The sequence below is a fragment of the Pteropus medius genome, unplaced genomic scaffold (assembly GCF_902729225.1).
Source record: "Pteropus medius unplaced genomic scaffold, Ma_sr-lr_union100, whole genome shotgun sequence".
NCBI lineage: Eukaryota > Metazoa > Chordata > Mammalia > Chiroptera > Pteropodidae > Pteropus > Pteropus medius.
The window spans coordinates 5275412-5300940 of NW_024351731.1; the positions used below are offsets into that span (position 1 = coordinate 5275412).

General features: G+C 60.6%; 1 protein-coding gene across 3 annotated transcripts in view; it reads right to left on the reverse strand.

Moving 5' to 3' along the window:
• The window catches only part of TRAPPC9 (trafficking protein particle complex subunit 9), a 321573-nt gene that overhangs the window by 32029 nt on the left and 264015 nt on the right, over positions 1-25529 (reverse strand). The gene's annotated exons all lie outside the window — the stretch shown is intronic.

A 25529-nucleotide genomic window follows, 5' to 3' on the forward strand; every position in this document is an offset into this window, starting at 1 on the left:
GAGCACTTGCAGAGTGTGTTAGAGATGAGGGCCGCCGGCTTTCATCACACGCCTTGTGCAGCTAACGGGCTTTTTCGGTCATGGATATGTGCGTGTATGTATAAATTGGAATGGAAAATATCTTCACGGAAACAAAGCCTCAAAGGACAGTGTTAATGAATGAAATAACATTAGCCTTTAACCGCAGACTTCTCCGTCAACGAGAGCACGTATTTTCTGGACCCAGAAGAACACACGGATCGGAGGCTCGCGCTGAATCCTCACCAGAGCTCTGCCTCTCAAGGGCACGTGCTATTGCTAGTCTGAACTCCAGACTTTTCAACAATAAATGGGACCACAATAACCCCCTTTCCTCGGTTTTGGGGAAGATTAAAAAAACTAAGCACATTGGGCTTCGTGGTAATTGTGCTGTTGTGCAGATATCTGTCGGGTGGTCCACTGAGAGCAAGCTTCGTGCCTGGTCCCTGGTCCCTGGTCCCTGGCGGGTGCCTGCTGAGGCCAGTTCTTGCCCACATCCCCTCAGATCCCCAGGGAGGGAGATGGGAGCAGAGAGCCCCTCTCCTCGGCCCCTTGGTGGCTCTGCAAAGCCCGCAGCTGTTGCCCCATGGGACAGCCTTCTCTTTAGAAGGTTTCTCCTCCATAAGGGTCCAAATTATTTTAGCTCTGCCACTGCTGGAGGACCCTCGGCTGGGCAGCCGCGAGCCTCCTTCTCCAGGTGGGGTGGGACACCCACACCCAGGCTACGGGACCACAGGGAGTCATGAGGTGTGAACTGCACCCTCAGGCAGAGGTGGCCTTGTGCATGTCCCACGGGGCCAGTTCAGGATTCCCCAAGCAGGGGGATGCTGACAACATGCTGGGTCGTGAATGCAGAAGTTCACACACGATGCTGGGTGCCACCACTGGCCCCAGCACACGCCAAGCAACTGACGCACACTGCATTATGACCCTCGCACCACGGACGGGAAAATAGGCTCGGGGTCATCAGGTCACGTGCTCCTGGCTAGAGAGCGCCTGACCCCAGGTTCTCGAGACTCCAAAGCTTCGCTGTACTATGGGACACCGGCCCGAGAGGGTTTTGTGGGCCTCCCTCGCCAAGGGTCCCGGGACGCAGAGAGCTTAGCACTGGCCGGGCTGACACAGTCCACAGGCTCACGTGAGCCTCCCCAGAAGGCGGCGGTGCCTGGGGCAGAGCTCGCGAGGATGCGGGGTCCCGGGGAGAGCCCTCGGCTGGGTGCCACAGCGGGGTAAGATGACAGCCCGCGGCCAGGAGCGACGGGGAGGGTCCCACTAGTGGGAGCGCAGTCACCGAGGTGCTGGGGGAGCAGCGTGGAGGGTCTCCGAGGCAGGCGCATCCCCGCCTTGGGGTGCAGGCAGGATCCCCTGTGGCCAGGAAGGAGCTGCTCTGTCACGTGGGTCCTGGGAGGGTGAGAGAAACCAGTCCTTTAAGTGCTGTTGCCTCCTGGGCTTCCAGAGTCAGGTGGCCCGGTCCTGGCTCTCCTGCCCGGAAGCCATGAGGTGGGGCGAGTCACTGGACGTCACCTTTTCTGTCCTCAGCCCAAAGAGAAACCTCACGTGAGGATCAAAGGAGATGAGATTCGCCAGAGCGTCTGTCGCCCGCCTGTGAGGGGGCGGGGCCAGAGTCGAAGTCCAGGGACCTGTCTGCAGCACAGCCCCGCCCACCTCGTGGGGCACGGTGATCACGGGGCTGTTGGATTTCGTTTCCCTTCGTTTCGAAGCAAAACTCAGCCATGAAGCTCCAGGTAAGGACAAGTAGGAGAGGAGGACTAACCAGTGTCCCCTGCCTGGGTCCCCAGGCCAGGTGGGGCGGCCACCGGGACGGGTCATGGAGCATCAGGGCAGCTGTGGCCCGTGAGCGGGGACTATAAGGACCCCATTGGGGGTGGGGCCTTGGTGCAGAGCCCGGTGTTGGGGCAGCTCCAGTCTCCCACAAGCAGCCTCCTCTCTGGGGTCCCGGTCACTGGAGACGGAAGCTCTGTCCGTCCTGAATGGAGGAGAGGTGCTGGGGGGCTGGCGTGGGCAGCACGGAGTCCCTGGAGGCTGGCCGCCCCGTCCCTCGGGGAGGCACTGCAGAGGGCCGCCCAGAGGTGCTGGCTGGATGCACGCGGGCCCGGGGGGCAGGGCGGGGAACGGCTGCTGGCGGCAAGCTGGGCCGCAGACCTCCCAGATCTGAGGCCCGAACCCAAGAATCTGCCCCATCCCTGTGGGATCAATTAACGTTCCCAATAAAAATGGAAATTTAATTTCCACGATAAGTTCTGAGGAAAAGGTCACTCCCACCCCTGGGAAATTGCACGTCTCGGTTTGTTTGTGTTCAGCCAGGTGTCCAACGGGATGCAGCTGGTGACACATGTCCCGTGACGGGTCCCGGGGAGCAGCTGGCCCAGAACTCAAAAGCCAAGAGTCTGAAGAGCAGCTGCAGCTCCCAGACAACGAGGCGGAACTGGGTTCCAGTGCTGGCGTTCGGGGCTCCCTCCCCCGCACGCGCACAGATCCGAGGATTTCCTGGGCAGGCGTGTGCCGGGCTTTGGAGAGAATGGAGAGCAGCACACACTGCCTGCCCTCACAGGTGAGGAGAGGTGAGCCACCCAGAAGCCAGGGCTCTCGTGCTCTCCAAGGGGTAGGGGGAAGCACAAGCCTCCTGCCCAGGTGGCAGGTGGGGGCCAGCTGGAGGCCATCAGGGCTCTGCACTGGGCCCCTGGGACCCGTGGCTCCTGGTCCCCCACCTGTGCGCCGAGCCTGGGGGCATGCCATGAGAGGGGAGCAGGGCCAGGCAGATGCACGGAATCCTCACGGCAAGCCGCAGATGGCTGTCCCTGTGCCCATCGTGCACAGGTGACGAGACAAAGCTAGCGGTGACCGAAGTGGAAGCCAGGAGGGCACAGCTCCAACACACAGTAGACCTCGCGTTCTCTTCTTCCATTGTACAAGCAGGCACTGAGTGTCACCTCTCCCCAAAGCTATGGACCCTGGGTCACCTGGCGTGACAAGGTAAGGAGCCAGGGATGGGGAGCCAGTAGAGATGTCAGCAAAGGCTCCCCTGCTGTGCTCGAGGACGCTTCTGGACTGAGTATGGAGGTGGATCTGAGGTGGGAACGGAGGTGTGCATTTATTCATGAAATACTTCTTCCGCTCCTACTAAGTGCCAGGCGCATGCCAGGAACTGGTTTTACGAGGGAGCCAGGCAGGTGCAGACAGGTACGCGCTGGCTATGTGGCAGAGCGGGGAGGTGATGGAGTCTGGGTGCCGGGAACACAGAGGAGGGTCCCCTCGGCATGGGGCGGAGGCGGCTAATAGTGGCGACAGCCCAGGAATGGCAGGGTGAGGGTCTGGGCCAAGGCCACGCCTGGCAGACCGAAGAGCGATGCCAGGAGCGAAATGCGCAGGAAGTGATGGAAGAGGGACGGGGGCCGCGCCGGGAGAGTCCACGGGGCCGCCAGCTGCCAAAGCGTTTTCTTGACATCCGACCCTGAGATGGGCTGCAGGACGAGAGCCACACACATGCACGCACACACGCACCCACACACATACGCAGACGCACACACGTGTGCACGCTAATACACGCACACGCACAGACCTCCTGTGTGACTGGGTGACGGACAGCAACATATACTCCACGAGGACCAGGATAGCCCTGGATTTCCACCCAAGCTCGGCCGCCCCCTCTGGGGCCCCGCTGCCTGTGGGCGCACCCCCATCTGTCACCCGCCCCCGTACCCACACACAGCCCAGTGTTCACTGCCAGATTCGGGGCCGGCACTGCACACCGGCGCTTTAAACCTGATCCCACTTTTGTGCAAAGCAAGTCTGTGGCACTGAAGGCCCCACTGTGGCCCATTTAGTGAGGGACCTTGAGCTCCGAGAGGTTAGAGCACGCGCTGGACGAGATTCGGCCGCCATGCGCCAGGCAGGACGCGCCTAGGTGCCACGCTCTCCCGCCTCCAGCGGCTCGTGGCGCTTCTGCGGACGGCCCGGGGTCCTGGCGACACCTTACCCCTGCACGTCAGCCAGACGCCCCCCTGCTCTGTGCGAAGGGCCACGACCCTCGTCTCTCCAGGCCCCGCAGCCCTCCCCCGAGGTGGCCACACTGCTGTCCTTCTTTTCAGGCTATCACGGACGTCCCCTGCCAGTCACACGTGAGGACAGGGGTGAGGGCAGGGTTACCTCCGAGGGACCCCGTCTGGGGCTCTCGAGCTCCCCAGGGCACGGCTTTCTCGGCCCCACCAGACTCGCTGGTCCTCTCCCACGGGATCTGATGCCTGGTGAGCACACTTTCTAATCACAGTGCAAAACAGCGTCTCTGCCCCGTGGCCTCCCTGTAAAAATAGCAGCATTTGCGTGATGACATCTGACGGCCGTCCGGGATGAACCTGCTTTTAATACTCAGAATCTGACACGGCGCGTGCAACATGGAGACGAGATGCTCAGGACACACGGGTGACAGTGGCCAGTGAGACTTGGGGTCTCTGCGAGAGAGTGTGCTTCTGGTTAGCTCTGCGATGGTGGCCACGTGGGAGTCAGGAAGGGCCTGCGGCCCTGACCCCGCCATTTACTTCGACTTCCCCTGGGCCTCAGCCTCACCACGCTGGAGCAGCGGTCCGTCCCTCCATCCCTGTGGCAGGTGGAATTCTAGGACGGACCCCAGTGACCTCAGCTTGTGTGACCTCTCAAAGGCGGGTGGAACCTGTGAGTATGACGTCACTGCTGTGCTTATGCCACTTACCTGGCAAAAGGGCGACATTCTGGGTGGGCCTGACCCAACCAGGGGGCAGAGAATTTTCTCCAGCTGATCTCAGATGAGAAAGTCAGAGATGCGAAACGTGGAAAGGATTTGACAGATCACTGCAGGTTTAGGATGGCGGCGCCTCTCGGGGTTGACAGCAGGCCACAGTTGATGGCCAGCAAGAAAACAGGGCCTCAGCCCCACAGCCACAGGACCTGAATTCTGCCAACAACCGAATGAGCTCGGAAGTGGACTTTTCCCCGGAGCCTCCAGGTGAGAACTCCACCTGACAAACACCTTGATTTTAGCCTTGTGACACCTGAGCAGAGACCGTCCTCAAGCTTGAAGCTCCCTTACCAACTGGTCGACTTTCCAGATTCTGCCTGGGGAGATGGGTGGAAGGCAGGGGTCTTCCACGTCAGCTTCGTCGGAGAATTCTCCTACCTGGTGGGCAAGGAATGCTCCCGGCAGGCTGCTGACACCTCCCTCCCCAGCTCAGACCCTCTCTCCCTGGACACTATCCAGCCCCCTGCACTCTGGCTTGGAATAGGCTGGTCATAAACAACCTGGCCGCTGGCACCAGCTGACTACAGACGGTAGGCGTGCACAGCCATGCACAGGGGTGACCAAAGAATCCTCCTCCTTACACAGGGCAGAGAACGCCCCAAACAGGTGTCATTCCTGTCCTGGCACACCTGCGCCTACTGCGACAGAAACTTCAGACGACTCCGTGGCGGCAGACGCGTTCTAGGGAGACGCCGTGCGGACGGCAGGGGCTGCCTCGGGGACCGTCAGGCTAAGGTTCCTTTAACCCGAGACGATTACATGTGTGGTCCCATGACGTGCACTCTGGGAGCACGAGGTGGCCTCTCTGTGAAGACAGAGAAGCCACCATGCACATGGGGACCACTAGCCAACGGGAATGCCCCCAAGGGAAGCTGTCCTCCACGGCCCCCCGGAGCGCAGGCAGCATCATTACCTGGCTTCCAGGTAAAGAGGGAGCAGAAGCCCAGACAGACCACCTGTCTGGCAAATCGAGGAGCCGGTACAACGGCCTGAACGTGGACTCGGGTCCAGCAGGCTGTGCAGTTCCCAGGCTCTTCACCTGCCTTTGGGAGGACCAGCTGCACACCTGAGGGCCACCCCTAGGTCTAGGTGTGGGCCCGCAGTTCAGACACCTGAAGCCACACACCCAAGCAGCAGCGCTGTGGGAAGGGGGCCCGGGGCCGGCGACTGCCCACCAGCCACGGCCGCCATGGAATGAGGACATTCCTCTTTCACGAGCAGTGGACTCCTTCTCTCAGACAGGACGGCCGAGCCGCTGAGGGGCAGATGGCAGACAGAGATGCCCGGGAAGCGGCGAGGGCCGGTGGCGAGGAGCCTTCAGTATCGCAGCCCGAGTGCCCGGCGATTCGGCGGTCAATGAACGTGGCCGAGCGCAGCCATCGCCTGGGGCCCTAGGCCAGCGCTGGGTTTTAAACCGGGGGACGTCCTCACCTACCCGCCGGCTTCCCCGGCCTCCTCGCCCCGCGACTGAAGCGGGCTGCTTCTCATTTGTGTCGTGTGGCAGGCTGCAAATACACTGCGTTTGAGTAATTCATTTTGAAAGCCACTGAGCTGAAGCATCCTGAAGGTCCTTCCTGGCTCTGCCACTCCGTGGCTCTGTGATAAGTGTCCTTATCACCATCTCTCACTCTCCTGCAGGCCCAGTGCTGCTGGGTATCGTCTGCCGCGCCCGCCCCCCCTACACACACACCCATCCATCTATTTATCTATTTTACGTCCACGAAGCACCCTAATAACCCTGGGGAGATGAGTGGAAGGCAGCAAGAAAGGCCAGTCACGGCCACCGCTGTGAACTGATCGAGTCCCAGCTGGCGGCAGATAAGAGACACCACTGCCAAATCTGCTTTCTTTAATTAAGGGAGAGATTGATAAGAGCTGTCAGAGCAAAATGAGACTCCGAGCCTCGCTGGTTTGCTCAGAGGCGAGAGGGGAAACCAAAGGGTTTTTGGAAAAAAAAAAGTTTCCCTAGAAAGCCGCAGAAGCAGTGACAGAAAGGACAGGGCACAGAGGCCAGCAGAAAAAGTCGAGCGATGCTGAGGGACTGAGCCCACTCCGGAGCCTCCAGCAGGGCATGTGGCCTCGTCTTGCCAGTTGCCTGGGACAAACTGTATTTCCTGTTTGCATAAGGATTTTCCACCCCGGAATGCTCCAGGAGAAAAGAGTGCTCTCTGCTCTCGGGCACCCGGTCCAGTTCTGACCCTGAGCTGGGCCTGTGCCCGTCTCTGTAATCCTCCCCAAGTTGGAGGCCGCTGGAGGGGGCAGAGCATGCCAGAGTCGGGCCCCAGGAGGCAGCCCAGGCCGTTCACTTGGCCGCCAGCAGCAGCAGCCCTACGACTTAGCTGAGGGCTGGAGACTTGGAATTCATCTGGATGCAGGAAGAAAACAAGGCCGGCTTCTTGCAAGTAGTTTGGAAGATTCTGTTGCATTCCCCTGAGCAGAGACCAAGGCTCTGAGAAATCCCAGCACACAGCACTCTGTTCTGAGACGTGAACGCTCTTCTCGGAGGAAGCTTCTAGTTGGAGACACTTCATTTTGTTAACTAAAAGAACAGGCTCTTTTAGAAACTCACGCGTTAACTACAGTTGAAGACAGTGGGACAGGACGCGGCGCCGCCCGGGCAGTGGGGAGCCGGCTTCCAGGGGACCGCTTCTTCTGCCTCTGCGCTTCTGTTTAGTTTAGTTTTGAAAGAAAAACAATGATGAGGGCTTGGAGCCTAGAGATCTGGGTTCAAGTCCGGCCTCCGTGGTGAGATGTGAACAGGAAGCAAAGACCTGTGCAGTTCACAGCAGGGCGAGGACACGGAGCCAATAAGAACGTGGACACGGAAACGCTTTGTAAACTTTAAAGCCCACGATAACGCACTGGTAGAGAACGGAGGGCCGTCCGAGGTCACCAGCCAGAGCCGGTGACTGTCCCCGCTGGCGGCGACCGGGACGGCGAAAGACTCTTTCACACTCGGCGTTCACGAAGCTCCGAGACGGGCAGGGGAGGAAGCGGGTGCCGTCGCCACTTAGACGGGACGGTGAGCCAAGCGCACTGGACAGGGTGCCACTCATGGGGGTGCAGCTGCCCTAGACAGTGTCCCCCAGCTCCTGACCGAGTCCTCACAGCACTAGGCGGCTCTCCCAAGGGTTCCTGGGGCCCTCGTCCCTGCCCGTCCCGCTGTCCCACTCAGCCCTTAGTGCACCTGCTCGACATTTTATGGACCTAACTGCTTTTCTTCCTTGCTGGACTAGGCTCCGTGAGCGCAGGGACCTTACCTGTCACGCGTGCGCTGTGGCCCAGCGAACACGACTGGATGAGGAGGGATGGTGCACGACTGTGTGGACGCCACGGACCTGCCGGCACGTGTGGCCGTGCTGGGGACCAGGCACAGGGCCTGCGTCGTGGAAGGACCCTTTCTGGCCTGTGTCATTTCGTGAGCTGCTCGAAGCCACTCAAGGGAGAGCCCTCCTGTCTGGGCTGCCGCTGGCTCGCGAGCCTCAGGTGCGGCTTCTCAGCCGGCATGAGTCGGCCTCCTGTCCTTCGGGGCCAGAATGCTGGCTGGGATGACGGACACACCGACATGACCTAGCCAGTGACAGCTGTCTCTGTCTGGTGGCTGCCGCCCGGCTGGAGCCCGCGGAATATTCTCGACCCCGTCAAGGGCGTTTTACGGCCGCCTCTGGCAAGCGGTCCCTTTAAGCGAGGACTTGTGTACAGGGGTTGCCTGGGAAGTTGCTCATGGGTTTTGTTCCTCTTACAGACCCCCTTCCAGCCCCTGCTGTGGGCAGACCAGGGCCTTTACCCAGCAGGTGGGCAGGTGGGCAGGCAGCTGCAGCCCTGGGTCAGCCCGCCTCGTAGTGACGGGGACAGACGACACCAGGCTTGTAGAAATACATACGGCCAAGTTTCTGGGGCCGCTTGTTCCCTTTTATAATGTGAGACCTACTTGGTAGATGTTTCTGCCACATAACGCCAAACACATCACAAGATGAGTAGGCTGGCAGCTACCCGCCCTGGTCTGTGTTCAGGTTGTGACCTTGGCCTAAAATGCTGCGGGCTTTGGCCGCCTGGCTGCCTGCCACTGCCAGGGGTGGGGTTGGGGTGGGGGACTCGCTGTGAGCCAGGCCTCACACGTTCAGCAAACACCACACACCTGCAAGCCTGACACTGTGCTCAGTGCTGGGGACGTGGGCCTCTGGTTTCTGCCCTCATGGGACCCAGCCAGGCAGTGAATGCAGGGGTGCGCCCCCTGCACTCCTGGGGGCTGGGGATCGCTATCAACAAGTGAAGTCCCTGAAGAGGGAGGGAACCAGACAGGCCACTTCTGCAGGCGATGAGGGGCTGATGCGGCCAACAACTGAGGGAGGGCAAAGACCAATCAGTGGCCTGAGACCTGTGCCAAGGGACACACATCTCTGGTCATTTGAAAGTGACTCGTTCGAGGTGAGTCGGAGCTCCTCAGAGTAGTTGCTACGCTCCACATGCCCGCCGCCCTCTGCTCCCTCCATGGGGCTGTGTGCGCCTCAGTGGTTCTCCCACTCCCCATGAGCTGGGGGGCTCCCAGGCCAGCAGCTCCCCTGGGGCAGGAGCTGGCAGCAACCTCAGGCCCCCGACAGCCTCGAACCGCTCTGTATGGGGCTGAAAGACCCATGTCATCTCCTGCCTCCAGAGAGGCCGTTGTTCGTTCCTGCCTACCCAGGGTGGAGGGCTATGCCAAGCAGCTTTGCTCGGAGTGGCAGTGTCACGCGGAAGGTCACCGTGCGGCACAGGGCCGTGGGCGGCCGCTCTGGGCTGACCCGCGCCCCGTCTGCAGGAGCGGCCCACTGGGAGCTGAGGGCTGTTTGACAGAGGTGGCCGCTGCATTTCCTTAGCTTCTGGTGAGTTCTGGAAACTCGGCCTGGGGTCTGGAGGAACACAGGCTGGGGAGCTAGACCGTCTTCTGCTGGCTTTCGGCTCTGTCACCGACACGGCGGGTGACCCTGGGTGAGTCCCTGGGATTCTCTAAGCCTGGGACCGGAGCTGTGCCAGCCCTTCCGCCCCCTGCACGACCACAAGGCGAGGGAAGCGTGTGCCGCGGAGGAGACGCTGCACACCCGCCGGGGACCAGACCTCTTGGTGAGTGGGCTCAGGCTCCCCAGATTCGCCTGCCCGGAACCTCGAAGTGTGACTTACTTGCGAACGGGGTCTTTGCAGATAGAATGAAGGCCTAGGGTGAGCCCTAGGTACAGCGAGCGCTGTCCTTCTGAGATGAGAACACGCAGAGACCCAGCGACGCCAGGAAGGCCGCGTGAAGACGGAGGCGGAGACCGCAGAGACGCGGCCACAGCCGAGGCCGGGAGCCGGCGGACGCTGGAGGAGGCAGGACGCGCCCAGCTAGGCCCCGCGGCCGTGCCGACAGGGCTGGACTTCCAGCCGCCAGGACGGCGGGAACAGACTCCGGTCACTCCCCGGGAGCCCGTGGCGCTGTTACGCAGCAAGTGTAACACGACTAACGCGGACTGCGTCCCAGAGGCCATGCCACGGCCGTGCACGAGCGGAGCCCAGACTGGGCGTGGAACGGGCCTTGCGGCTGCCACGTCCTCACGCTACTGACACTGCACCTGGCTTGGCCTTGGGGCTTTGTCTCCTTCGTCCAGCAGGAGCAGCCTGGGCCTGGGGCACCCCGCCTCTGGCAACTTGCTTTCAAGTCTGTGCCACTGTCCAGCTCTTGTCTCGACAGAAGCCACCCAGCCAGGCCCGCACGTGCCCCACGAAGCGAGCAGCACAAGTCAGAGGAAAACAAACGGGCTTGCAGCTGTCAGAGCAGAAGCGGGCGCGACTGCAGACGCCCCCACGGACGCCGGCGTCACAGCAGCCCTGACACACACACACAAGCAGCAGGCGCTCCGTCACGTTCCTGAGCTGAGTCGACACTGGGCCTCCTTGCCAGGGGCCAGGACCACGCGGCTGCCCTGCCCGAGGAAGCTGGTGAGTGTGGGCTCAGGACGGGGCCTCCGGCAAGGGGGCAGCCCTCATCTCCACCTCTCCATGACGACAGTTTGGGTTGCTTTAAGCACCAAGCTTAGGGACGTTCGTCCCAGCAGCCCCGGGACACTGAGACAGACATCGGCCGGTGCTCAGTCCTGGGTACTCTCTGCACATCTGACCTCGGTTCACCCTTGATAACTACCAGTGACGACGTGCTCTCCTGCCCCCCATGCCCTGCACCCCACTTCTATCGGGCATGGCCTGTGGGGTTCTCCAGATTCAACAGCACCCCACTGCTACTGCTCCCAAAGAGACCAGCCCCACGCCACCAAAGTCATGGGGCAGCCTGCAGCCAAGGGAACCCCATCGCCAGGAGGACAAACTTAAGGACACCTGTGGAACCCCGGACTCCATGCCGCCCAGGGGTCACAGCGCCCCCACCAGCCTCACTCTCCATCTGTGAAACACGGCGACTAGCCACATCTGGTTTTGGCGACGCCTGGGTGAGACGACCCCGTCCATCTCCCAGCAAAGTGCCCGGCATCGGGCAGGGGTCAGCCATGCCAGGCCCCCCCACTCCCTCCTCCCCACATGAAGTGACTTGGCTTTGGACAACGCCACAGAATGAGACGGGGGTGAGGCAGTCCCTCCTCTCCAAGACTTCTGTCCAGCTCCCTCCATGGGAAAACCAAGGAGCCATTCGATTTCCAGAAAGGCAAGTCCTGAAGAAGACCTGTCTCCTCCGCATCGTGAGAGCCGTGGGGCCAAACCGGGCGTGAGTGGGCTCCACGGCGGGACCCCCACCTGTCTGCACACAACCCGCACACTCCATCACACCTCAAGCTAGGATAGGGAGGAGGGGAGACGGAGAATCAAGGCAGGTGCGGGGGAGTCCGCTCACCCGGCTACTGCAGCTTGAGCATAAACTTCTAGAAGCTTTCTGGAGCACAGTCTGGAACGACAATTTTTCATTTCATAAAAGGCAAGTATCCCTCATTTACCAGTTACATGAGGCCTCCATCTGTGTTGCTCTGGATGTGCGGATGCCTTTGCCTGGGACCCCTGTGTGGCTACTGTGACCCTGTGGCCAGTTTCGGTCTAGAGGCCTCGGCCACTCGCGTGCTCCCAGCTCACACACACGGTCACCGGGATCTCGGAGGTCCCGTAAGCATCACTTGCTGCAGCACCTCCCCGCCCAGATTTGTCATGGTTTCCTTTGGCCCCACCCCGCAGCTGGCATTCACCTCACTTTGTCTGGGTCACACACTTCAGTCCCTCCGGCTAGCGGTCACAGAAGTGTGTTGTCGCTGGCATAGAAAAACACTGGCCTTCAATGCCGGTGTGCGTTTACTGGCTGTGGGACATGCACAAATGACTTTCACTTTTTCTGGTCTTTGAAATGAGGGCAATGCCACCCCTGCTTTGCAGGACTGTAGAGTGGCTCAGAGCAGATGTGGGCTAAAGCACCGGCACAGTTCCCAGAGGCTCGCTGCCCCAGGCCCTTCTAGCTACGCACCTGCGCCATCCAAGTCCGCACGACCGAGGCAGCGGTGGCAGAGACCACTAGCTGCCTCCTGACCTTGCCTCTCCCCGCCGACAGCGCGGCAGCCCCGACGTGGCGCTGGGCATGTGGCCACACTGACACAGCCATGCCGTTCAGCTCCCCTGCCTCAGGTGTGGCGCTGAGACTCGCTGGCCAACGGGAGGTCGAGAGGGGATCTGGGCAAATCCCGGGTGGCCTCCTCCTCCCTGCTGGCTGAAATCCCACGGGCAGCTGGCGTGGGGGCAGCCAACCTGGGTCCCAGGGCCAGGCAGGGCAGGCGGAGGGGAGTCCAGGTCCCACGCTCCACCAGGTTGGTGTGTGACCGAGGCACGTGAATTTCGTTTCAGCCACTATCATTTAGGGTAGTCGAATCTCGCCCCGAGGGACACCGCCTTCTGTGGGGCACACTCACCGACCCCTGCCCTCCAAGCCCGTGCGTGGGCCAGCTGAGTCAGTCCCGACAGGAGTCCGGGGGAAGGAGCCCTCGGACGAGGTGTGCAGGGCGGGGGGTGGGGGACGGGAAGGCGACGCAGAGGTGAGTGGAGGTGGGACGTTTAAAGGACAAGTGCAGGATGCGGGAGAGGGGGCCGGCGGCTCGGCGTCCACTGGGGTCACCCACTCAGGACCCTCGACTGAAAGGCCTCAAGGGAGTGGCCGCGAAGGGACAGGCTGGGCTGTGAGGGGCCCTGGAGTCACCAAGTGAGTCCACCAAGAGCCTGAGGCCAGAGAAGGTGCGGTCAGACCCGCATTTTAGATGACTTAGGAAGGGCTGTTCTAATACTCCCAGCAAGAAGGGGAGACGGCCGGGGCTCCCCATGGGGGTCAAGGTCGATCCCGGACGGAACTGAGGTCCTCCCTACAGCAGCCAGCACCACGGGAGGGAGGGTGGTGACCTGAGGACACTCGCCTGGCTCCTCAGCTGTCCTCCAGTAAAGGCCAGTTCAGGCCCCGGCAAAGTGTCACCAGCCTGCAAACCTCAGATGCGGTTTCTCCCAACGGGATGACTCTGGTGGAACAAGGTGAGTTGTGCCCTAAATCAGCACAGCAGATGCTGTGACGTGGGCAAGGGAGAAAGGCCCCTGGTCTTTGGTTAGGGGAACAGCTGCATTCCACGGAGCCCCCTGGCAGGTCTGCCACAGAGAGCACGCAGCTGGGTGCCAAGGAAGCCTCCGCCCCTGCCTGCAGGCTCCGCCCCTGCCCGCAGGCTCCGCCCCTGCCCGCAGCGCTCTGCAGCGCCAGACTCGCCCACCTCCGTTTTCGGCTCCGGATCCCAAACTCGTCTGGGTGCCCCACCCTCCCACTGGCTGTAAGCTCCACGGGGGCCGGGCACGCAGTGAACACGGTCAGTGTCGGTTCCCTCCCGGGGCCTGGATCTCCTGCTCGTGACCCCGCTTCATCACGGGCGAGGCTTCCAAACCCGAAAATCGACCGGGAGTCAGACCCCGGCTCCCGCCCAGGGCTCTGCAGGCATGGGCAGCGGTAAGGGCAATGGCTTTAAGTATGTCAGATGGACAATCAGAAATCACATGTCTGTCACCCACCCAAGAAAACACTGCACCCCCCACTGCTAGGCTGGGTGCACCGGCGGCTACCCTGGGCGGGCCCGTTGCTGGTGGGCGGGCGTGGGCTTCTGATTCACAGGATGAACTTCAGCTCCTCACCCTAACCGAACAGGCTGGGACACAATCTCTCAGAATATGGGTGACCCTTGGGAGGGGGAGCTGGGAACAGTGGGCCCTCCGAGGTGGACAGAGCAAACCGCGGTCCTTAGGCCCGGCCCGCCCCACATCTGAGCGGCTGTGTGGGCTGCTGACCGGGCCACGCGCTCTTCCCCGTGCAAACCTGGGCTCTGTGTCCCCTCCCCGAGACAGATCTGAGTCTGGGCTTCTCACGAAAAGTTCTGAAGTGTCACTGCACTCGATTCCGGCGAGGGCCCTGCTCACAAGCCTGCCTGTTACAGCCTGCCCCACACTGGGCACCCGTCGGGAACGCCACTGCGGCAGGGCGCGTATGTGGGGACATGCTGGCCCTGGCAACCCAAACAGCCGGTCTCCCATCCACAGCCTGGGTCCCGTGGGTAAGCAGCAGGGAGACCGTGAGGGGTCAGCACGCTGTCACCCAGAAGCGCCTTCCAAACCTCTCCATCTCGGAAAGGGCATGGAAACGAGCCCCCTGCGCTCAGGGCGCCCCCAGCTTCCCCTGTCTCAGCTACCTGCGTGGAGGTGGCGTCTCAGGGCCTGCCCGCCCCACAGACGGGGACTGGGGAGGAGGGCACAGACCCTGTTCGTGGTGGCACCAACACAAGGACACAGGCAAGCGCTCACCAAACGCCTGCTGAATGACAAACACAAAAAGGGATGGATGAACGAGTGAGCAAGTGACAGGGCCCTGCCACCGGCCTCCCGCGGGTGTGGGTGTCGGAGTAGTTCCCCACTGCAGGAGCAGGGGCCGGCTGCCCCGGAGGCTCTGCTTCCTTCTGGGTCCAGCCCCAGGGGGCAGGAGCAGAGGCTGGAACCCGCATGGCGGGCTCAGTCTGGACCCAAGGCAGAGCCGGGCAGCGACAGCTGCCCAATGGCCAAAGAGAGGGGCAAAGGTTCTCACTTGGTTCTGTTGCTTTTACTTGTTGATGAGTGCGTAAGTATTTAATATTTTTAAATTACATATATGTCACTTGTAATTACTGTAATCATGTAATTATACATACATATGTAAATAATGAATGCATATAATTACATGATAAATATGCAAACTTAAGTATGACTTTTTAAATTATTTTTGTTTTATCTTAATTCTCAGGGCAAATGGTCTCCGTGCAAGGGTCATCGGAACAAAACGATAGAACGAGGACAGTGAACACGTCCGCTCGTGCTTGTCCTTGAGCGGGTGCGGGGAGACGGCCTGCAGCTTGTCAGGGCCTGGAGGGTTTCCGAGTGTTCCCCGTGCTCAGAAATCTCTGCAGGTTGAGTCCCCCGACCCTTGAAAATTTCTGCACTCCCCCGCCAACCCAACGACTCTGGAACATCAAGAATCGGACTCATGTCATTCTCTCCGAGTCAGGATCGATGGGGCCAGCTTTGTCCCCTGGACCCTCAGTTCACAGACGTCACCACTAACGACACTTTCAGTCCTGGAGAGGAGCTAAGTGCTCGTGAGGAGTCGGGCCTGGGTTGGGGTCCTGCTCCACCTCACGGGGGTCCAACCCTTCAGCCTGCTCTGTGGCCAGGGTGGGGGCGCTGCGGTGCCCTCGCTCGTGGTGTGGGGGAAGGCAGATGCGTGGGAGCAGGTGGCAGGGCACCCCCAGTAAAGGCCAGCCTAGACGCGCACCCAGACCCAACCCGGGCCGTCCACATCCTGGTGTCTGGCTCCGGGGAAGGAACCTGACCGCTCTGAGCCCCAGCGGGACAAGCAAGGTCGCTGTGGTCACGCAGCCACCTCACGAGGAGGGCTCACAACCTCCTCCCTCCCCTCTCCCCTGGTCAGGTCTCTCAGGGGACTCGCTGGCAGAGCTGGGTCCCTGAATGGGCCCAGCAGAGGAGGAGCCAGCGGCACCTGGGACCTGCACTGGGGCGCACGCTGGCCTCCGCCTCCCCCTGCAAACCAGCCGCCCCAGCGGCGCGCCTCTGGCTCTGTCCACTGTGTATTTGGTCATCTGCACACGCAGCTGGCATGGCTCCAAAGGTCCACGCATCGATTATTAAACCATTATTTTTTCACGTCTTTGTCTCCTCCACAAACACGCCTGCAAGATAGTCAGGCCTACCTGGGTTACCTTGTCACCAGGAGCCGGCCCACAGGTGAAGAGACAAATGGAACAGGCCAGAGATTCTGAGCCTGGGAACACGAAGGCCCCGGGCAGAGGAGCGGAGGAGAGGGCCAATTCAGCGTCCGTCCTCCTGGGTCTGGGGACAGGCTCCGCGCGTGCCAGACTCCTGTTTATAATCTGAGCTGCGACCGCATGGCCCTGGGGGGCGGGCTGCCCAGCGCCCAGCTCTGGGGCCCGGGCGGCATCTGAATCCAACACCTCGCCAAGTCACTGCACTTCTCTTGGGCCCAGATTCCATCACTTCGAATGACAGCGGCACCACCAGGCCTGCAGGTCCAAGTAGGTTCTGAGCTCCCTCCTGACCACGAGGCCAGGGGGCGCAGTCCTCGTGTCTACCATCTGCAGGTCACTCTTCCAAGGCCACCTGGCACCTGGCCCCACCCATGGGAATGGCTGACCAAGAGCCCTGTCAGGTGTGGCCCAGGAGCGCGCTTCTCCTGGGGCCCAGCTTGACCTGGTGCTCAGGGGCCACCCTGTGACAGGAGCCATCTGGCCCACCGTTTACACAGCTCATAAAGCCGACAGACTCCCTGCGGCGACCCCCCAGCCACCCTGCGTGTCCCCAGGCACAGCCGGCTGGAGCCTCCTGAGGAATCAGAGAGCTGGGTTCTAACGCTGTCTGGCCTTGGGCAGGTTACCCCGGCTCCACCCTTCCGTCGGGAAAGTGGGTGTGGCTTCTCAGCCTCCCTGGGTCACACGGGAGATGACGGGGATGACGTCCACACGGAGGAATGAGTCACGGCTTAGCAGGCACTGGGGAGGTGCAGCGGTTTCTCCCCTCTTAGCGGCCATGTCGGCGTCCCCCCTCCACTGTGGAAATTCCCGCCACCAGGACCGGCCACCCTGAGGTCTGGGGCTTCGGGGAGCAGGTCTGTGGGAAGAGGGGTGTGCAGACACTGGCGGGGCTGCGGATCAAGGACAGGTGGGAGCTCCCAGCCCGGGGGCAGCAACATGCCTAATTTCAATGTACCTTTTCCCATCCTCACCACCTCCACCTGCAACCTCCTCTGGACCAGTGCCCACCCTCTCGGGGACCTGCGTCCTGAAGCTATCTCTGCTCCCCTGGGGGTCGGACCGCAGAGAGCCCTGAGCATTCCCCTCCCTCTACTGCCCCCAAACTCTGAGACTATGAGGCAGGAGGTGACCCTGACTGCAGCCAGAATCCGGGCAGGAGAGGGGCGTGTGGATGGGGCCCACGTCAGCCTCCTGGGGCTCGCCTGGAGCACAGGTCACAGCAAAGGGGCCGGACTGGGAGCGGGCGACACGGATTCATGGGTTTCTTTCCTCAAGAGCAGATGCATTCACTGCATCTGAGCACTGTCCCCACTTGTAAATGTGACAGGCTCGCTTTCAGAATTAATCTCATCCCGTGTCAAATTCCGATGCCTGCCAGGACAGGACTGACTGCGGAGAGGAGAGGGGGGTGTGGGAAAGTGCAGGCAAAACCAGTTAAAGTAGAAGGATGTACTCTTCATTCATTCATTCATTCAAACATCCATCCACTTAACCATTCTAATATTCGTTTGTTCATTCACTCACTCATTTTTCATTCAAACATTCTCTGAGTACGTGTTATGAATCTGGCACTGTGCTCAGCATGGGGACAGGGAAATGACTCAGCCACACCTCTGCTCTCGAGGACAGAGATAGAGCGCGGTGGGAGGACAGCCTGGTGCTCTGGGACCCGGGCAGGGGAGCTGGCTCAGACAGAGGCGGTGCCCCTGCTGACAGGCTCGGGCGCTCGGGCAGAAGGAAGAGCAAGTGGAAAGGCTCTGGGGTCTCCGGGAACCGCACCCGGGTCAGTGAGGCACAGGGGCGAGGCCGGAGGCTGGCAAGGCTGACCAGGCCTGGCCTCGCGGGCCCCCCTCGGGAGCGTGGGCCCTGAGGACGATGGCAGCTGATGGCATCTGAAGCGGACAGGTCCTTAGAAGTTGAAGCCAGAAGTGTCTCTATCTACCGAGCGTCCACACAGAAGTCTCTCTGCAGCCTGATGACAACCCCAAGAGATGGTCCCCGTTCTCCCTCTGCTTGACAGCTGGGAAACTGAGGGCCACGCTGTGAGCGAGTCGGGTGGCAGCGACCCCAACCTGCCGCCGACGCCGGCCTAGTGCCCCGGCCTGTCATGGCCGCCCACGGCCACGCGCAGTCACACGTCAGCTGGGGAGTTACGGCGCTGCCGTGCCATGCCCTCCCTGAGTCAGGAGCTGGGCGCGGGGACCCTCTGGCCCCCTGCCACCCCAGGCAGAGGGGCTGCCCAGTTCCTATCAGGAACACCTGGCAGCAGCCACGAAGCCCGCCGTGGAGTAGAGGGCTCGGTGTGGCCTTCCCACTCTCTGCCACTTGAGAGATGGCCACACCGAGCCAATGGACCTGGAGCTTCTGTGGCCTCCCCATGTCCCCTGCCCTCTCCCCAAATGCCCTGACACTGGTGTGAACCGAGCTGCCGGGGTCAGCAGCCTAGATGCCCCCGCGCAGCCGTGTGACCTGATGGCTTCCTCGAGGCCTGGCTCACGGCACCCAGGCGGTCCTAGGCCACTGCTTTCCCAGTCTTCAAGCCCATCCTGTTTCCATTTTTAGACAAAGCAATCAATGCCACTCACTGTCCTAATGACCCACAGAGACACTGAGTTCAAGCGGGGCTTTCTACTGCTCACTAAGCGAACTGGGGTTCTGCATAATGAAGTTCATGCTTCCAGAAATAGCAAAGGCACGTGGGTGACGACATGCCGCAGCTCCAGAAAGCAGGGCGGCGCGTGCCTCGTTCGAACGGCAGCGTGGCGGGTCCCGCATCCGCAGGAAGCCGTGACCGAGGGCGGCTCTGCTTCCCGACCACAGAGAGCCCGCAGCCTGTGTCCCCGGCATACGGAACGGGCACTGACGCCAGCTCTGCTCCGAGCAGACAGCAAGGTACAAGGGACAGAGACGAGCCCAGCCAGGGCCAGAACCCCAGAGAACGTGGGCGACACGGACGAGGGAAGAGCCAGAGCACCGCGAGAGCACCGTGGTGGGAGCTGAGGTCGGCGGCCGGGAATGGGGTGGCGGCCGAGCTGCACTGGAAGGACAGGGTGAGTTTGCCCAGGCAGCACAGAAGGGACAGGAGAGGGAAAGTGGCTGGCAACGTGTTCAGTAGGGTGACCCCAGCCCCTGCGGAACTCTGATGAAAACTACAGACCCTGTTTCCAGGAAGAAGAACCCCCACCCGCGGAACACGTGACTGCCGCTGGGGGAACACTGTGCAAGCCCTCCTCGCTGGAAGGTGAGCTGGGGTCCCCCCCGCCCACACTAGGGCCTGGGACACACAGCAGCACCAGCAGATGCTCGCTGAGAGGGCAGACACTGTGTGAAGTCCCCTGCCCACCACCACAGCTGCCGCGACGGAGCCCCAGCCAGTACATGGTGTGTGGAGCAAAGGCCACGCTGTCCCCCGACACAGCACGAGCCCGAAGGCCGCCTGTGCAACGACAGTGCAGCGCCTCTCCCCGTGAGCGGGCCGCAGGGTCCCCAGAGGCCGAGGAGGTCCTAGGCCACTAGGACACAGGTGCTGTGCCTGGGGCCGACCGTCCCTCCCGCATAGGGCACGCTGGGCTGGTTTTCCGCCGTGCCTCTGCTTCACGAGGGCCACCTGCACGAGGGCCAGCGTGGAGACACAACCTGCGCCAGGTGCTCCTGCCTGGCACACCAGGGCACGTCACACCCCTCGACCTCCCCCGGGCCACATACGCTGGGATCGGGTCCATTTACAGGTTCAGAGGCAGACGACGTGCCCAGGGCCACAGTGAGAAAGGCTCAGTGGGAGCCTGTGCCCCCCTCACCCACCATGATTCCAGAAGCGGGTGACGCCCCCATTCCCTATGCACTAGGACCTGTGCCTCCTCTGCCTCTCTCAAGGGTGACCACGCGAACGTGCTGCAAGCTGAGGGGCCCGTCCCCTGATGAGACCGAGCTCTCCAGGGTGAAGGCTCCTCAACAGGCTTTTTCCAGCTGTTGGGCTGGGTCAAGCATCCAGGGACGAATCGCCAAGAAAGGGCCTTGGGGAGAAGGATGCTGTTGGGAGCTGCCTGACACAGGTCAGGAGGCTGAGTCTTTGAAGCTGCCTTGTCAGGCTCAAGGCCTGGCTTCTAAGTGGCCCGGAGGCCAGGCCCCTGGAAGGGTCGTGTCCCTGTTAGCTCCTCCAACGGGAAGGAGTCAGTTCCCCGCAAACCGCCCGGGGCTGCAGCCTAAGCTGACCCACATTTGCTTCAGAGCTCTCTTCCTTCCCAAGCAATTAAACAGCTTGACTTCAAACACTCTCCCTTAAGCATCTGCTGTGTGTTTATTTAGGACATTCTAAATAACGTGGGTAAGAACACGAAATGAGGATGAGGTACAGCCAGGCCGGTAGCCTACCCTGCCTGCTGGTGGCCTAGGGAGCAGGGCAGACCAGAAGGAAGTAGGCGGGTCTAGTTCTGCCGTGACCCCATGAGCGGCACGAAGGATGCAAGGTGACCTCGGGGATCCCGTTCACATCTGCGCTCCCGTGAGCCCTCGGCCTTGACTGTGCCTCATGGTCACAGTACACTCTGCATACGGTTCCTCATGCCATGCTCAGCCCGGCTGCAGAAGGACTGTCACTGGAAGGGGAAGGGAGTGAGTACTCAGAGACAGAGTGATCCATTCGAGGTCACTCAGATCTGCAGCTGGAAGCCAGAGCTTCTGCACCCGGACCTGTGTCCCCCTTACTGCAGATGGCTCCAGACTGGGGTCAAGCCCTGCTCTCTCGGCTCAGTAGAATCTTCCAAAATACTGACGAAAGGTGGCTTGGCTCATCTTCTCCCTGAGAAGAAGCCACGGGAGCTGGCTGGGTCTCGCATGAAGTGGGAGAAGCAGCGGGCGAGGCGGCTGGCTGCAGGCGCCTGGCCGGCAGGCTCGGCCGTCTCCCGGAGCGAGCTTCCCCGCCAGGCCCTCGGCCCCCGCTCACTCGAGGCACCCTGTGCTCGGCCAGCGCCGGGCTCGCTCCTGTGCTGTCCTCAGCGCCCACGGCCCCGCTGGCCCCTGCCCAGACAGCCCGCTCGCTCACTCCTGCCTCGAGTAACGACATGTGCTCCCCGGCCCCAGTCCTGCAAAGGGAGGGTGTGGAAAGGCTGCAGAACCCAGACAGAACCTCCTGCGAGAGGGAGCGAGGGAGCACCCAGGGTTAAGCCTTCCTCACCTTGTAAGAAAACGGTGGGACTGGAATTAGAGGTGTCGGTGTGAGCTCGTGGCTCTGAACAGGCACGGATGGAGAGAGAAGGCAGATCGTGTGTTTACAGTTACAGGTAGAGAGACGGCAGATCGGGAGTCTATAGTTACAGGTAGAGAGACGGCAGATCGGGAGTCTATAGTTACAGGTGCACGTGCATCTCCTGGCTCTGTCCTCTGAGAAAGCCTGGCAGTAGCAACACGTCACAAAAAGGACCGTCTTGCAGGTCTGGATCCTGGTTTCCAGATACCAGTCTTCACTAAAGGGAGCTGAGACGCCTTGGAAAAATGGACGGCGGCAAGGCTGTAGCTCACGAGGAAGCTGGAACACCTCGTGTCAGAAAGCAAGGGCGCGTCTACAGAACGAAGGCACGGAAGTCAGCCTGAGGGAGCTTCCCGTGCTCGAATCTGGGACAATTTGAGCATCAAAATAAACAATGACAGTAACGTATTTTAACACACTGAATAAAGTAGGAAACGATGAATCTACATAAACATAAATGAACAAAGACAAAGTTCGACGAGGAGTCGTATATTTACATTGTTTGAAAGCACCTTCCCAGAGAATCCTTACCGATTACAAAGGAAAAACGGAGCTCGATATAAAGGAGGCAGACACCACCTCACTCCAATGATCGAAACGACCAGCACCGGAAATGGGTCAGACGCATCTCATGGGCCACCTGAGAGATGTGAAGAGGATGACACAGCAACGCTTCCGTGACATTCCTGCCAAAGACGCAGACACTGACTCTCACTCCGAGGACCCAGCATCCCACAAGCCCAAGCTGCGGGGACTCGAAACAGCTGGCGAGTCACACGTGAAATGCCCGGTGACGAAAACCAAGGGAAGGCGGAGGGACTGTTCCGGCCCCAAAGGGTCAAGACGCATCGCAACCGCACGCGGCGAGTGAGCCTGAACCAGACCGAGACGGTCTCGGGTGCACGGACGCTGTCGGGGCAACCGCGAAACCTGAACGGGGCCCAGCGTTCGATGGTAGTGCTGACGCCAACCTCCTGATTTTGATGGCTGTGCCGAGGTACCATAAAGAGAATGTCCTCGTTTCTAGGAAATGCACGTTAAAGAATTTGGGACCATGGTGCATTGGGCCAGTCACTCTAAAAAGATTCAGGGAAAAAAAAAAAATCTCACTACTGTACCTTCGACTTTCCTGTAGGTTTGTGCACAATAACGAAATTATTTGTGGAAAAAGGGTGGACCCATGCCTCATTCCTCATGCCTTAATACATCTCAGAGAAATAAAACACCTAAATGTTCAAACAAATGAACCCGTGAAAGTACTAGAAGAAAAACTGAGAGAATTAAAAAATAGGTATCTAGATAAGGAGAGTCTATTGTGTTACATAAACAGAAGACATTCTTTAAGAGATTGTAACTTTAAAATAAGTAGCTTCCGGTTTGACTCAGGTGAGGACGGGCATATTGACAGAGGTATCTGCTGCAACGCCGTGTTGCGGACAGAATATTAGAACCACCTAAGGGTCCACCGAAAGGTGGCGGGAAATAAATTTCGACACTTTCTGCGGTGGTTAGAAAGGGTGGGGCGGCCCGACGTGCACCCACACGGGAGGACACCCAAATGTCAGCTGAGAGGGAGAGTGGCAGGCAGCTCTCACGTGCTGCCGCTGAGGAACGAGTACAGGCTGTCTGCAGAGGGCCCCGGGCCGGGGCAGTGCTGGCTCCGGGGGACCTGGGCTGAGGGAGGTTTCTACTTCGCTGCGTGTTCGTGCTGAGCCCTGCGAAGTAAATAAACCGAGTGCGCAGCGTGGCTCGCAGAGGTGACGTTTCAGGGCGGGCGGCGGCACAGACAGAGGGAGCCTCGCCCCGAGTCGGGCAGGGGACGGCTCCTTCCCCACGTGTGGTGACTGTGACGGGATCTCTGTGATGTTCGAACTCCCTCTGTGCGAAACGGTGGTTTCGCTTATCCCGTGCGGAAGCTGTGGGGACTGTGACGCCCGCGCCAGAGGACCCTCCTTACAGGCGGTGACACTGGTTGCTGGGAAGGTCTGACAGTGTGCAAGCAGGGTTGCTCAGAGGGGCCCCGGGAGCAGGGCCTGGGCAGATGAAAGGACAGTGAGGGACCCATGAACTCCACAAGGTCACCCCGATGGGGGATTAGGGCTTCTTCTTTGTATACGAGTTTTGTTTTTACTTTTTCTCCTTCAATAAAAAAAAACCTGTTTTCTATTCTATTCTTTATAAACCTATATATCTATATTTGGAAAAAATGCCAAAGGGACAGTGTGACGACCCCTTGGGTTCCCTGCACCCACTGCCTGGCCAGCTGCCCTGGCTGGGCCCGGGAAGAGTCCTCGGCCTGGGCTGACCAGCCTCCTGGGACCCCCTGGCTCACGCGGCCGGCAGCCCGGCCTCGTCGGGGCCCTGGGTGCTGACCGACGCCTTTGCTGGGAGCGGACAGCTGAGGCGCAGTGCAGCGCTGTTACCTGAGAAGGAGGCAGGGGTCCGGAGGCGAGCTCAGCTGCCAGGGCCTGCTTCTCGCTCCCTCCCCCAGGGTGTCCGAGGTGCATCTGGTGACTCGTCACAGCGACTCTGTATGAATGTCCCATTAGAAACAACCACCCACCCAGCCCCGCCCCCGCCAGGCCTTCATGTTACACGGTTTGAGGAAAGGACCCTTTGCAGGGGTGGGGACACCCCCCTGCAGAGCCCCAGAAGGCCCGGGACACTGTCCTCAGCAGCCCAGGACACTGGCAGCCTGCTGCGCCTGGATCCAGACTCCCGAGCGTGAGGCCAAATGCAGACAGGGCCACTGAGGCAGAGGAGCAGCAGTGAGACACGGGGGGCCCACCGCGCCCCCCAGGGAGGCCCGCGTGCACAGCTGACTCCTTCGCCAAGGGGGCCGCAGAAGGTGGCCCCCCTGCTGCCTCTCGCCTCTGCTTCCACGACACCTGCACGAGCTCCCACCCAGTGCACCCCGGGCCACGTGCGGAGGGTCTGCGGACTGACTTGGGTCCTCCGCCCGCATCAGACTGGGACTGTCTTAAAGGCAGGGGTCAAGTTTTAACTTATATTTGGGTCCCCAGCACCTAGGACAGTACCTGGTGCAGAACAGACAGTCGACAGATAGGTATTTACTGAACGAATGGGTAACTCCATCACCGAAGAACCTACGTACTCCGTGTAACCTTAGGTAACGTAAACCCTCAAATCTATTTCCTAATTTATTAAAAATAAAAGGGCGGGGAGTAATGACCTCACAGACCTGTGCGGGTTGGACACGCCGTGCAGAGGGTTTGGTCACCATGTCGTACTCTCCCAAAGTGAGAGCATGTCACGCTGTCTGGAGCAGGGCGGTGGGGTGTCCCACGTGTCATCACAGGGCCACTGACTCCCTCGTGCCTACGAGTGCAACCTGCACGACAGACTCAGGCTCGCGGGTGGGATTTGCCTGATGGTTATTTGGAGAATGTGTATGGGAAATATGCACTCCAAAATGCAGCTAAACCCTGATTTGTATTCACTGGGCGTCAATGACAAGCAGCACAGACCAATCACTGCCATGTCTGAGCTGTCAAGAGGAAGGTAGGGGACGGCGCAGTGGTGGGACATTCAAATCGGTGTGGCAGACGGCTTAGCCCCATTAGTCACCATGACCCGGTATCCATGGAAACAACTGGAAACAGCCCTCTAAAACGACTGTCAGAGAGCTCACTGGGCTCCGCACACCACCCACCCGCCTCATCTTCCCCCGAGGTCCAGCCTCCCCTGGTCTGCAGCACTGAGCCAGGAGGCACCTGGGACGGTCCAGTCCCATGGCCCGGGGTCCTGCCCTGCACCTGTCCCGTGCCCCACCCCAGCCCTGCCACAGCTGTCTGGTCCCCTGTCCTGCCCTGCCTTCAGAAGGAACACACACAGCCCTGGATCCACGGCCAGAATCTCTGCTTCATCCTCTCCACGATGACCCCAGCAGCCCCCCGCCACCCCGGGCCCCCATCCGAGAGGAGCAAGAATCAGACTCTCGCGGGGATGATGGGCATCTCTTCGAACCTCCACTGAGGGTGCCGTGTCCTTGACTTCTCCAACTTACAATGAGAAACTGACGCTCAGCAAACGTGACAGCTTCAAACCAAAGCTGTGCCCAGTGCCACGTGAAACCATCATCGCCACACCGTAAACACTGGCGGCTTTGCTTTCTGCCTCC